At 43.4% G+C, this 12,003-nt stretch overlaps 1 pseudogene; it reads right to left on the bottom strand.

Annotated features, from left to right (window-relative positions):
* Positions 1–4,738: 4,738 nt before the first annotated feature.
* LOC123408945 lies at positions 4,739–6,825 on the bottom strand (annotated as a pseudogene).
* Between the last annotated feature and the right edge of the window lie 5,178 nt (positions 6,826–12,003).

The raw sequence follows: 12,003 nt of genomic DNA, 5'->3' as shown, positions 1-12,003 counted from the left end.
CGCCTCCCCGCGCCAAGCCCTCCAGGGCCCCCGACCTCCTCCTCCTCGTTGCATGCCCTGCCACCGTTCCCCATGCCGAGCTCGCCGAGAATGTTGCTTCTTGTCCTGTCGCTGTTGCCTGCTTGTGCTGCTTGCCTACGCCGAAGCTAGTTGTTGTTGTTGCTGTCGGCCGCTACCATCTAGCTGCTGCTGATGTTGCCGTTGCTTGCTGAAGCTGCAGCCGCTTGCTGTTGATGTTGCCCGCGGCCGGATGTTGCTGTGCTTGCCTGCCGTGAAGCTGCTCGCTGTTGTTGCCGCGTGCTGTTGCTGCCTGTTGCTGCTTGCTGTGCTTGCCTGCCTGTGATACTGCTGCTAGCTGTTGCTGCTAGCCGATGCTGGATGTTGTTACTTGTGTTGCCTTGCTGCTGCCGGTAGTTGCCATGCCGCTGTCCAGCTAGTTACTGCTAGGCTGCTTGCTTGCTGCTAGTTGCTGTGCTAGCTGCTGGTTGCTGCCGGTTGCGTGACGTGATGATACTTGCTGCTTGCTCCCGCTTGCCGTCGTGGCTGCTAGTTGTTGTTGTTGCTGATGCTTGCCATGCCGTGTTGCTTGCTTGTTGCTGCCGTCGCTGGTTGCCATCGCCGAAGACCGCGTGCTCCATCCCCGCCTCCGCGGATCCGACAAGTTCGCTGAGTACCACGACGTCCTCGGCGACCCCGAACATCTACGGACCCATGTTCGACTACCGACGCCGAAGACCCGTGTACCGACGCCAAGAGTACGACTACCATCGACGAGACCCGAGTACCACAACTTCCACGACGACCTATGTTTTCACCGCAACAAACTGAACCGCGTCGATATGCATGCTTCGAAGGTATACCGATGGGACGTTGTCGTGAACCGAGTGCTTGTGATGTATGAGATGTAACCGTATGTTTGCGCCATATATGTTGCCCGTTGCGCGTTGACCCTCTTTTGTTGTACCCCCGACACATGGGAACCCGATAAACGGGATCACCCCATCTTTATTTGGCTTGCCACGCACACGCTTCCGATTTGTTGGCACCGATTTCTCGTTGAGTTATCGGGATAGGAACGTTGTCGTGGCATCGTTTCCGTTTTGCCGCCATGGTTCCCTTTCGCTCGCCGTGGCGACACATGCTTCTTTCTCTTCTTGCCCGTGTTGTTATGAACTTGCATGCATGATGCATTCATGGCATGATATCTTGTGTTGCATGTTTCTTCTGACGTAGCGACTTCCATAGTCTGGCGTGTTAACCGACTAGGATGACTTGTAGAATCACCCGCTTCACGCCTTGCCATGTTAACAACAAATTAATATTGGAGTAAATAAATGGGAGTGAACTAAATAATTAATCATGGAGTTTCGTCGATATGCAACTCGAGCTTCACTTAATGTGTAGTGTTTGTGTGAGGTGAATTGCCATGCCATGCCTTGCATCAGTGAACTGATCATGCATCATAGTTGATTGTGCATCATGTTGTGCATCGTGTGGTGAATATCATTGTTGATGTTTGTTTCCGGTTTACTCCGTCTCGATAGAGTTCCGCATGCGTGTCGGAATGTGAGGACCCGTTCGACTATGTTGGTTCGCCGACTTCACAGAGTTGTTCTTCTTCCAAGCGGGATCTCAGGCAAGATGACCATTTCCCCAGACACCATTACTATCATTTCCATGCTAGTTTTACCGTTTCTACCGTTTACGTCTCGTTGCCTATTACATGTTATATATGAGCCTCTCAACAATGCCATGAAACCTTCAACCTGTTCAACCTAGCAAACCACTGACTGGCTATGTTACCGCTTGCTTATCCTTGTGTTAGCGTTGCTAGATGCAGGTGCAGTTGCTCCCATGTGATAACATGGGTTCCTTGTTATATCACCCTATTAATGCTATTTAACTTAATGCACCTATATACTTGGTAAAAGGTGGAAAGCTCGGCCTTTCTAGCGTGGTGTTTTGTTCCACCTTTGCCCCCTTAGTTTTGGCTACCGGTGTTATGTTCCATATTTGAGCGCTCCTAACACGATCGGGGTTGTTATGGGGACCCCCTTGATAATTCGTTTTAGATTAAAGCTGGTATGGCAAGGCCCAACTTTGGTACTACATTTGCCTAATAACTAATAAACTACATAGGGAGTAATTAACCCGAGGAATTTAATCAACCCCCGGGCCAGTGCTCTTCATGAGTGTTGGTCCAAATTGGCACACTACGGGGCCACCGCGGGGCAACCCGAGGTTTGGTTTCTCGTAGTGTGACCCATCCGTCGTGTCCTGAGAACGAGATACGCGGCTCCTATCGGGATCGTCGACACGTCGGGCGGCCTTGCTGGATTAGTTTTACGTGTGACGAAATATCTTGTGCATCGGGATTCCGGTGATGCTTTGAGTAATCTCAGAGTTGAGGTTTCCTACAAGGGAATCCGATGAGATCGCGAGCTTCGTGATTGAGGATTTCTATGCGGCTTGTGGTAATTTGTGATGGACTAGTTGGAGCACCCCTGCAGGGTTAAATCTTTTCGGAAAGTCGTGCCCGCGGTTATGTGGCAACGTGGAAACTTTGTTTAACATTGATTCTAGATAACTTGAAGTTAACTTAATTAAAATATGCCAATTGTGTGCGTAACCGTGATTGTCTCTTTCATGAGTTCCTTCTCCGATCGAGGACACGGTGGGGTTATGTCTGACGTAACTAGGTGTTCAGGATCATTCATTTGATCATTAGTAGTTCACATCCGTTATGCGTAGGTCATCCCCTCTTTATTCTTGTACTCGTAAGTTAGCCACCTCATATTATGCTTAGCTGCTGCTGCAACCTCACCACTTAATCATGCCTCACCCTTTAAGCGTTGCTAGTCTTGATACCTTTGGAAATGAGATTGCTGAGTCCCCTATGGCTCACAGATTACTACAACACTAGTTGCAGGTACAAGTAAAGGTTACTCGACACGAGCGCGTTGATTGTTCATTTGGAGTTGCTTCTTCTTCTTCTTCTCCATCGATCTAGGATGGGTTCCAGGCCGGCAGCCTAGGATAGCAAGGATGGACGTTGTTCTTCTTTTCTCGTTTTCTTTCGTCCGTAGTCGGACCCTGCTCTTCTTCATGATGATTATGTATTGTACTGATGTGACTCTGATGTAGCTTGTGGCGAGTGTAAGCCAATTCTATATATATATCTTCTTTTCAGTACATGTACTTGTAACGATATCCATTCTTGCGACATGACGAGATGCGCTTCTATCCCTGACGAGGCCCTCGTGCCAAATTGAGGATAAGGTCGCATCTTGGGCGTGACAAAGATCTCCCAACAATATTGACAATAAAATACATGTATCCTATTACAGCAAGAGGAAAGTAGTTTCCCTTTATGTGTACCTATTTTGATGTTTCCACGCCTAATATGGAAAACCTTCCACAATGGCGATGTAAGACCCTACTTCAGGAAGTGACATGCTTCTTCAGTTTAAGAAAACAACACAATGAGACATGCCATGTCTAAATGCAATAGTATCCTCAATCGACCACTCCCTCACATACTTGTTTCACTTGGAAATACCATCTATTATAGATGCACCTTTCTATTACCTTCTTACTGCCAAGAAATGAAAACATATCCATATTAAGAACAACCTAAATCATCACCACCGTGGATAGGCTTTAACTTGATAACTGATGTGCAAGATTAAATTTAACTTCTGGTTAACTATTTCAAGGAAAAAAAGCAGTGTGTATTGAATCGTGTATATAAAGATAGTTGAGTTTTATAGAAGAAAATAAATGATGAATGAACATCTATGAGTAGGATTTTGGACCAATGCATATCTTCATGAGGGAAACATTAGGAACCGGATCTGCACAAGATGAGTCTTGTTTTAGAAGAAAATCATGTACTCCATTCGATTCGGAATAATTGACGCAACCTCTATACAATGTAAGAAATACATTGTACAGAGGTCGCGTCAATTAATTTGGATCAAAGGAGTACATCATTTATCGATGACTCATAATATATTATAGACACAATTTCTTAAGGAATGTGAAACAACATAATAATTCATATAGCAAAATTGCTTTTCTTTTCCAAATGCGGAAAATGACCGTTGGGAGAATACATGCACATAGTTTAAAAATAAAAGGAAATAAGGGGAATATAAGTATGTAGATTGACCCTTTTAACATTTAGTATGATTAGAAATATAATTTGTTGATTAGGCTTGGGTCTTGAATCTAAGAAAAACTTGTATGGATTATATAGAGAAGATTAATGCCAAGTTGGTCCTGCCGACCTTTGTGTTATCGTGCTAAGCATCATTCCAGCTGCAATTTTTGGAGCGACTCAATTTATTTTCAGCCAAGAATCAAGTGCAACTCTGATGCTGCTTTATGATGATTGATGGGTAATGGAATCCATTCGTAACTACAAAACGTACATGCATATAATCGGACATGTTGTAGTTGTTCTTAAAGAGAGGGGAGTCTCAAAATATTATAGACCATGAAACATCATCCGGCGACAAACCACGACTTTTAGTAGTATACCACTTTACAGTATGTGTAGTTTTTTTTCTAGAACTAAATGTCATGATTGAAATGTAGTAATATTAGTAGTACATGAAGAATTTGGAGAATATAACCCACACAAAACTTTCGATCTTCATCAGAAAGAGGCCATAGCGCTTAGCCAACATGAGTGAGTCATCATGCCTTGCAGTTTGTGCTACCACTAAGAGCTCACCTACAGTGGTGTCATGGTTTCCCTATACAGCTGTGGAGGTCATGTAAATAGAGCAAACATTTCAGTTTCAGTGTTAATGAAAATTTTTAAGAAAGTGAACTTTTCCTTAAAATGAACATGAGATGATTGATATGAGAGCAAGGAAGCTTTTCACTAAGAATCAGAACATGGATCCATACCATATCAATATTTTATTCCACTTGGCTAGTACCATTACTCACATGAATCAGTTCAGAATTCAAAAATCAAAAAAACATATTATAAATAAGACTAAATGTGCAAATTCTAATGGTGAACTACAAGGATGTTACTAAAACAAATTCATTGTCAAATTGGAAGTGCAGGTAGTATGCACCAAAATGTTTAGAATTGACAACAAATTACATCTATACTATTACATCAACATGAATATAAAGTTGCATTGCACGAAAATTTTGTCTAAGGATACTCTAAGTTCTAACTGGAAATTAGATTGAGTGATTGGTTGGTTAAGTGTTATTCACAAAAGGAAGAAAATCATTACATGTGTTCCCAAGCAAGTTCGAACAACATCTAATGGGTAAGTTACAGATACAGGTATCACTCTTGCTAGACCACCACCAAGTAAATAGAGTAACATAATTTGGGTCGTCCAAGCAAGGCACCATTCCGAGAAGCTGCAATTAGTTTTCAAAATTCATAAGAATATAACAAAAATACATAGTCATGAAAAATATTACAAGTTAAACATACTAACAGTCAGTGCCGACCTTTTTGTATTGCTCATATATATAGAAATTGATGAAGGAATAAGGCAATCAATGTACAATTGTCCCAAGATTGCCTTCCCAAAATGCCCCAAACCCATCTTCTCGAATAATTCATGGAGCCTCATGTAATATAATACACTTCCTCATAGATGCAGCATCTAAATGCATACCTGTCACCTGTCGGATCAGTATGTCACAACCTCAAATAACAAACTTTATCATTAACCCATAGGTTATATGAAATTTTTTTATTGATGGATTTGTATTCAAGAACATTTTCCATGATTGCAATCTTGTAGGTATGAACACTATAGCATACATACAATAAATCCACAACCAAGGTTCAAGAATTGATGGTGATTGGAAAATACATGAGCGAAGTGTTTTAAATTAACAACAATAATAACGGGTCATGAGTGTCAACCAAGGATATATAGTTTGGGGCAATCAGTTCAAAGCGAGGAGAATATATATATCGCATTCAGGGAACTAAGTTAATATTATCAGCATTGAATTCATTAGAAGAATTTATATATGTGCAATGTGAAGCCAGAAGGAGCACATTAGGACCACAAAATAGAATAAAAATCTTCCTTCGAGGTCCCATAACCACATTAACTGCTACAAACTGAGGTTTTCCCCATACTTTATTAGCTCCCAGTTCCTTATCAAAGGTTGGGACACATTTACAGGAGGGTTCCTGCTTGTCAATTTATGCCCTAGACATAGAATCTCGGAAAATCAAATAGAAGCTTAATTGGTCCTCGCCGATGCTACCTACCCACTGAAATTCGTTCGTAGTTGCCAAAGCTCCGAGCTCCCAATCTGTGCACATGAGAACACGTGAGACAAAAAAAGGGGGCAGAAAGTCTATTAGAGCAAATACAATAGAGCTGAGTCAGCTGGCTATAAGGAATAAAGTAGTATATTTTTCTTAGTTGGAGGAGAGAGAAGGTAAGCGGGCCCTTAGTTAAGAGCCAGCTCTAGCACGTGCTCCTAGGCACTTTGTGAGAATGAAAGGTGGGTCATATAATAAATAAGCAGTACACTCTTCTAACCAACTATTGTACATGTTGGCTATAAGATGGGCTATAGGTGACATTGCATGAGCTTACAGCCGGCAGCCAGCTCTACTATTGTACTTGCTCTTACCTCGAAGAGGATGGTGAGGCGACCGAGGGGCGCATTGTAGGTATTGCCGACGACACCTATGAAGCCGTCGATGATGGGGTGCACGATGGTGCGGATGTGGGACTATTGCTGCTCCTCGTGGTAGGACGCCGATACGGCGCCACGGTTGTCGAGGGCCACACCAATCACCCCCACATCCATCTGCATCGGCAGACAGGGAGGGAGGGAACGACCTAGGGATTGCGGCTCGGGTTGGCTCCCCATTGGGCTGCGTGGTGGTGGATTTATTGTATGACGCATGAGTGCTCGGAGTTCGAAGCAGCGATGGTGACCCAAAGCGGCGATGACGAGGAGGTGGGGAAGGACCAAATAGTGGCATCGGTGACCCATAATTGCGTGTCTCCATTCTCCAGGCTAGAAAGGGGAACTTTGGAGAGGGAAGGCGCTCAAGACTGGCCATCGACGACATGATGGCATACACGACGACCATAGCGCCATGCCATGCTCTAACACGGGAGACACAGGGTGGCCGATGGCATGGTGTGATCTAGCAGGAGGCATTACTCTCACTACTAGGAAAAAGGTTATAGGTAGAATATTATGTGTAGCGGTGGTAATACAGTCGACACTACTATTAATTAGTAGTAGCGCTAGGCCGAAACACGCACTACGGGTAAGTCATAGTTGTAGCGAGTCCCCCCTTATCTAGCGCTACTAATATGTGAGACACATCGTACGCATGGGGCTAGCCACAGTAGTAGTGTTGGGCATGACTGGCGCTTCTCCTAATTGTATTAGCAATAGCACTAGTCATGGGTCAGCGCTCCTACTGTGGCTAGACTAGGCCCACCTCTCCCTTGCCCAACTTAGCAGTAGTGCATGTCCCCAACACATGCCACTGCTAAGTCGTACCTTATCCACTTACCTTCTTCTTTCCCCCGCCCCTCTCACTTTCTACTCACTCTCTCCCTCTCCAGTCTCTCATGCACCCTTCCCCACGCTCGTCAGCCCGCCCCTGCATGCGTGACCTCCCTCCCCCACGCTATCGCCCTCCCCATGTGGTCGCCCTTCCCATCCTGGCCCTCCCGATGCCACGACCCTTCCCCATCCCGGCTGTCGACCGCCGCCGCAGGTAGCCTCCCGTCCGCCATAGGTAACCCCCCACCCTCTACCTCTCTTCTTATTTGTTTTAATTGGTAGAACTTGCTTGTAGAATGTCGTTTTTTTGGTATAGAATAGAAAATTTTAGGTATAAAATTTCCTAGGAATTCACTAAGAAATGAATTGGAATGGTATGTGAGAAAGTTTTAGGTGTCAAACTTGAGGGATCGATAGAAGATGTGTCTAGAGGGGGGTGAATAGACTACTTGTCAAGATAAAATTCCTAGCCTAACCCAATTTCAAGGAAGGCAGAAATCCAGCAGTTCTAACAAGTCTAGTGCACCCTACACATGCTAGTCATTATAAATGGCAACGGAAAAGTGAAGACTTTGCACATGTAAAGGAGTAGAGATTAGGAGATCAAACACAAAGGTTGACCCAACGATTTTTGGCATGGTTCCGATAGGTGACACTATCGTACGTCCATGTTAGTGGAGACTTCAACCCACGGAGGGTAACGGCTGTGAGAGTCCACGGATGGCTCCACCCACAAGGGGTCCACGAAGAAGCAGCCTTATCTATTCCACCACGGCTTCCACCCATAAAGGACTAGCCTTACTCACGGTATATCTTCACGAAGTAGGCGATCTCCTTGCCCTTACAAACATCTTGGTTCCACTCCACAACACAAAGTAGGAGGCTCCCAAGCGACACGTAACCAATCTAGGAGGCACCACCCTCCAAAAGGTAATAGATGTGTTAGATCAATGAACTCCTTGCTCTTGTACTTCTAAAGATAGTCTCCTCAACACAAAATCACTCTCTCATAGAATATGCATGGGTAGGAGAGATTGATTCGATGGAAAGCAGTTTGGGGAGGCTAGAGATCAAGTTTCAAATGGTTGGATTGGAATATCTTGGTCCCAACACATGAGTAGGTGGTTCTCTCTTAGAAAATGGATCTGGCAATGAAGTGTGTGTTTGAGTGCTTCTCCCATGAGTGAGAGGTGGGTGAAGGGGTATATATAGGCACCACACAAAATCCAACCATTACACCTAAAGTAGCAAACTCGGTGACACAAAAGTCACAAACTCGGTGGTACCGATTAGCACAAAAGGCAGAACTTTTGAATCTCGGTGGGACCGATATACACAACTCGGTGGCACCAAAACGGTGGCTAACGGTCAAATGACCAAACTCGGTGGCATCTATACTCAAACTCAGAAATTCCGATTTTGTGTATCTTGGCAATAGAATGTTGGTCACACTGAACTCGGTAGCACCGATATGAATTCGGTTGCACCGATTTGGTGGGAATGGCTAGGGTTTCTGTCTGAGGTCAAACTCGGTGGGTCTGAAATGTGGAAGTTGGTGACACCGAATTTGAGCATGTGGAATTTGACAGAATGGGTATGTGGGAAAATGACTGAGTATTTTGGTGGCTAACTTTGAGCACTTGAGCAATCAGTACATTTTACTACCACGCCCCCTTTTTATAGTATTGGCTTTCCTATGGACTCAAAAGTGATTTCTCACAAATGTAAAATGAAGAGTCTTCTAGCTTGAAGCTTGAGTCAATCCTATTCCTTTCTCGCATCAAGGGACCTCTCCACATAAACCTTTAGCCAAAGCTCTCCATGGACTAAACCTAAAATATCTAGGTAAAAGTGTTAGTCCAAGAGAAAATGTATGTTGTCATGAATTATCAAAACCACCAAGGGAGCATATGTGCTTTCAAAACTTCCTACGAATTCACAAATATAAATTTGTAGTAAAACTATTAGGTCTAGAAATTTTAAGTAAAAAATAGGTCTAGAAATTTTTAGTAAAAAATAGGTATATTAGGACGTGTGTGTATGTTATTGTAGGGAACACCTCCGAATGGCCTCTGTTTCTACGGAATGTTGATTCATTTCCGTTCTAGCAAATTTGAGGCGCTCGATATGTCTTGTTTTTGGAAAAGGTCATGCCAAAATTTTGGCATGACTTGTGACTTGTGCTAGAAAGTAGAAAATATCGAGTGCCCGTGATTTTGCCAAACATAGGCCACTCACATGTTTCATTTTCATTTTCATTTAAATTTTAATTTTCATTTGCATTTTCACATTTTCATTTTCACAATTTTATTTTCATTTTCCACTCGGATGACTAATGGTTATAGGGTTGACTTTCAGTCTCTCAAAGCTCCTTGTGTGACCTTTAGTATGTTCTTGACGGAGGAATACCGACTATTGCCGTGGGGGAGCTTCCTCTTCTTCTCTTCTTGCGGTATATAACTTGGTACAATGCGCAAAGAGAGAAGAAGAGGAGGAAATGGCCAGCACCGACGGTCGAAATATCATAGGAAGAATCCCAACTGTTGTCCTGGGGGTTCTTTCTCCTTCATTTCCTTGTGCTACAGATTTTGGTAATGCACGCGGGAACGAAGGGAGGAGCGATCATCACCAACGGTCGAAATAGTAGTGTGAGGGAGTGTCCACCAACATACACCGAAACTAAAGAATGTGTAACCCATGTTTTCAAAGGAAGTCTCGACACACTAAAACTCAACCCATGCTAATTTTTCATATACACCAATAGTTGTCGTTGATTTTTAATATTTGAATCATGAACACAGGAAATGTCATCTAACAACGAGGGGATCCTTGAGTGTGATTATTGCAGCGACGATTGGGGTGTGTGCGACAGGCCTCACCTGCGAAACTGCAGGTTCTACACCATCAAGCTTGACGAGACTTTTGATGTTTTTACGGTACACAACGATGGCCATTATTTTTTGCTTCTTTGCTTTGTGTTTCTTTGCTTCAACGTGTCATTTCTGTTTTTTACAATTCGACTAGTGCACTCCCTGCCATGCAAGACGGTATGCCTTGGAGAAGCTCGGTTTGGAAGAAATGGAGAATACGGACACGAAGAGAGCTCACCTGAGGACTAAAAATGGTTTCATATTTATGGTTAAATTATACAATGCAGTTAATCGCTCACATTTTGGTTGCTCAACTTGGGAAGCTCTAGGCAAGGCATATGGATTTCACGAGGATATGGAAATAACCTTCCATATTCGTCGTGAAGATGATACTGAAGGTAATATCAACATTTGGGTGGATGTCGATATGCTTCCAGTTTTACCTCCATGTGAGTTTGCCAACCATATTTGTTAAGTAAATTGCATTGTTTGTTTATAAATAGTTGGTATTCATCCCTACTTAACTTGTTTATTTTTAATTGACAACTTATTTCCTGTCTTCGACTCAAACACAGAAGATAGTAGACAGGACACACTACACTTATGGATCACATCTAACTTGGGAGGAGAAGGATTCTCTTGTCACCTTTGTTAATGGTTGCCTATCTACTAGGGACGACACGAGTTATGGAGTTGGCCGAGATTATACATTATACATGCCACTAGTGCGTAGGTTGAGGGCTAATGACATTCGCGCAAATATCTTGGTAAGAGGTTCTAACTACACTACTATTACGTAAATTACATTGCTAATTATGCAAGTATTATGTAATTTGCATGGCTAACTAGGTTACTATTATGTTGTTTAAGGAAACTGCCAAATGATGTTGTGCCTCCGTTGATGCATGGTGAAGGTGAGGTGGCAATTAAAAGCTGTATGTGTGTCACTCTCATTTTTAAATACTCGACTGAGCGCAAACCACGAGGAAATATCCAAATTGAAGCATCCAGAGAAATAAAGAAGGATCGCAAGCCACAAGTTGGAGACCGTTGGATCTCTTTACTTCATCATGGAGATTGTCGGAGTCTAAATCGACAGATCTCGGGTAGGGGGTCCCGAACTGTGGCTCTTGGATCGATGGGTAATAGGAGACAAAGGAGATAATGTTTACCCAGGTTCGAGCCCTCTTGATGGAGGTAAAACCCTACGTCTTGATCTTCTTTATATTGATAATGGGTTATCGAGTACAGAGTTGATCTACCACGAGATCGTATGTTGTGGTCTAAACCCTAGGAATAATGATCTTAATGTTTCCTATGAACTAAAGCCCTTCGGTTTATATAGATACGAGGGGTACTAGGGTTAGACAATGTCGGTTACATCAAGGAGAAAACATGTCGATTACCACATGGTTGTGGGGTGCACGCCAAGTCTTCAGAAGAGTCCGTCTTGGATATAGCATCACCTTATCTGTCAGGATACAAATAATAATAATAGGACAGTCTAGGAGTCCGGCCCCAAAAATAGGTAAGCGGCCCGAGGACCCCTTATTCCCAGACTCCCTCAGTAGCCCCCGACTGGCCTCCAATGACGTAC

Source organism: Hordeum vulgare, chromosome 7H (genome assembly GCF_904849725.1).
Source record: "Hordeum vulgare subsp. vulgare chromosome 7H, MorexV3_pseudomolecules_assembly, whole genome shotgun sequence".
Classification (NCBI taxonomy): domain Eukaryota; kingdom Viridiplantae; phylum Streptophyta; class Magnoliopsida; order Poales; family Poaceae; genus Hordeum; species Hordeum vulgare.
The sequence above is the reverse complement of the archived record's forward strand: the minus strand, read 5'-3'. Positions and strand labels throughout refer to the sequence as shown.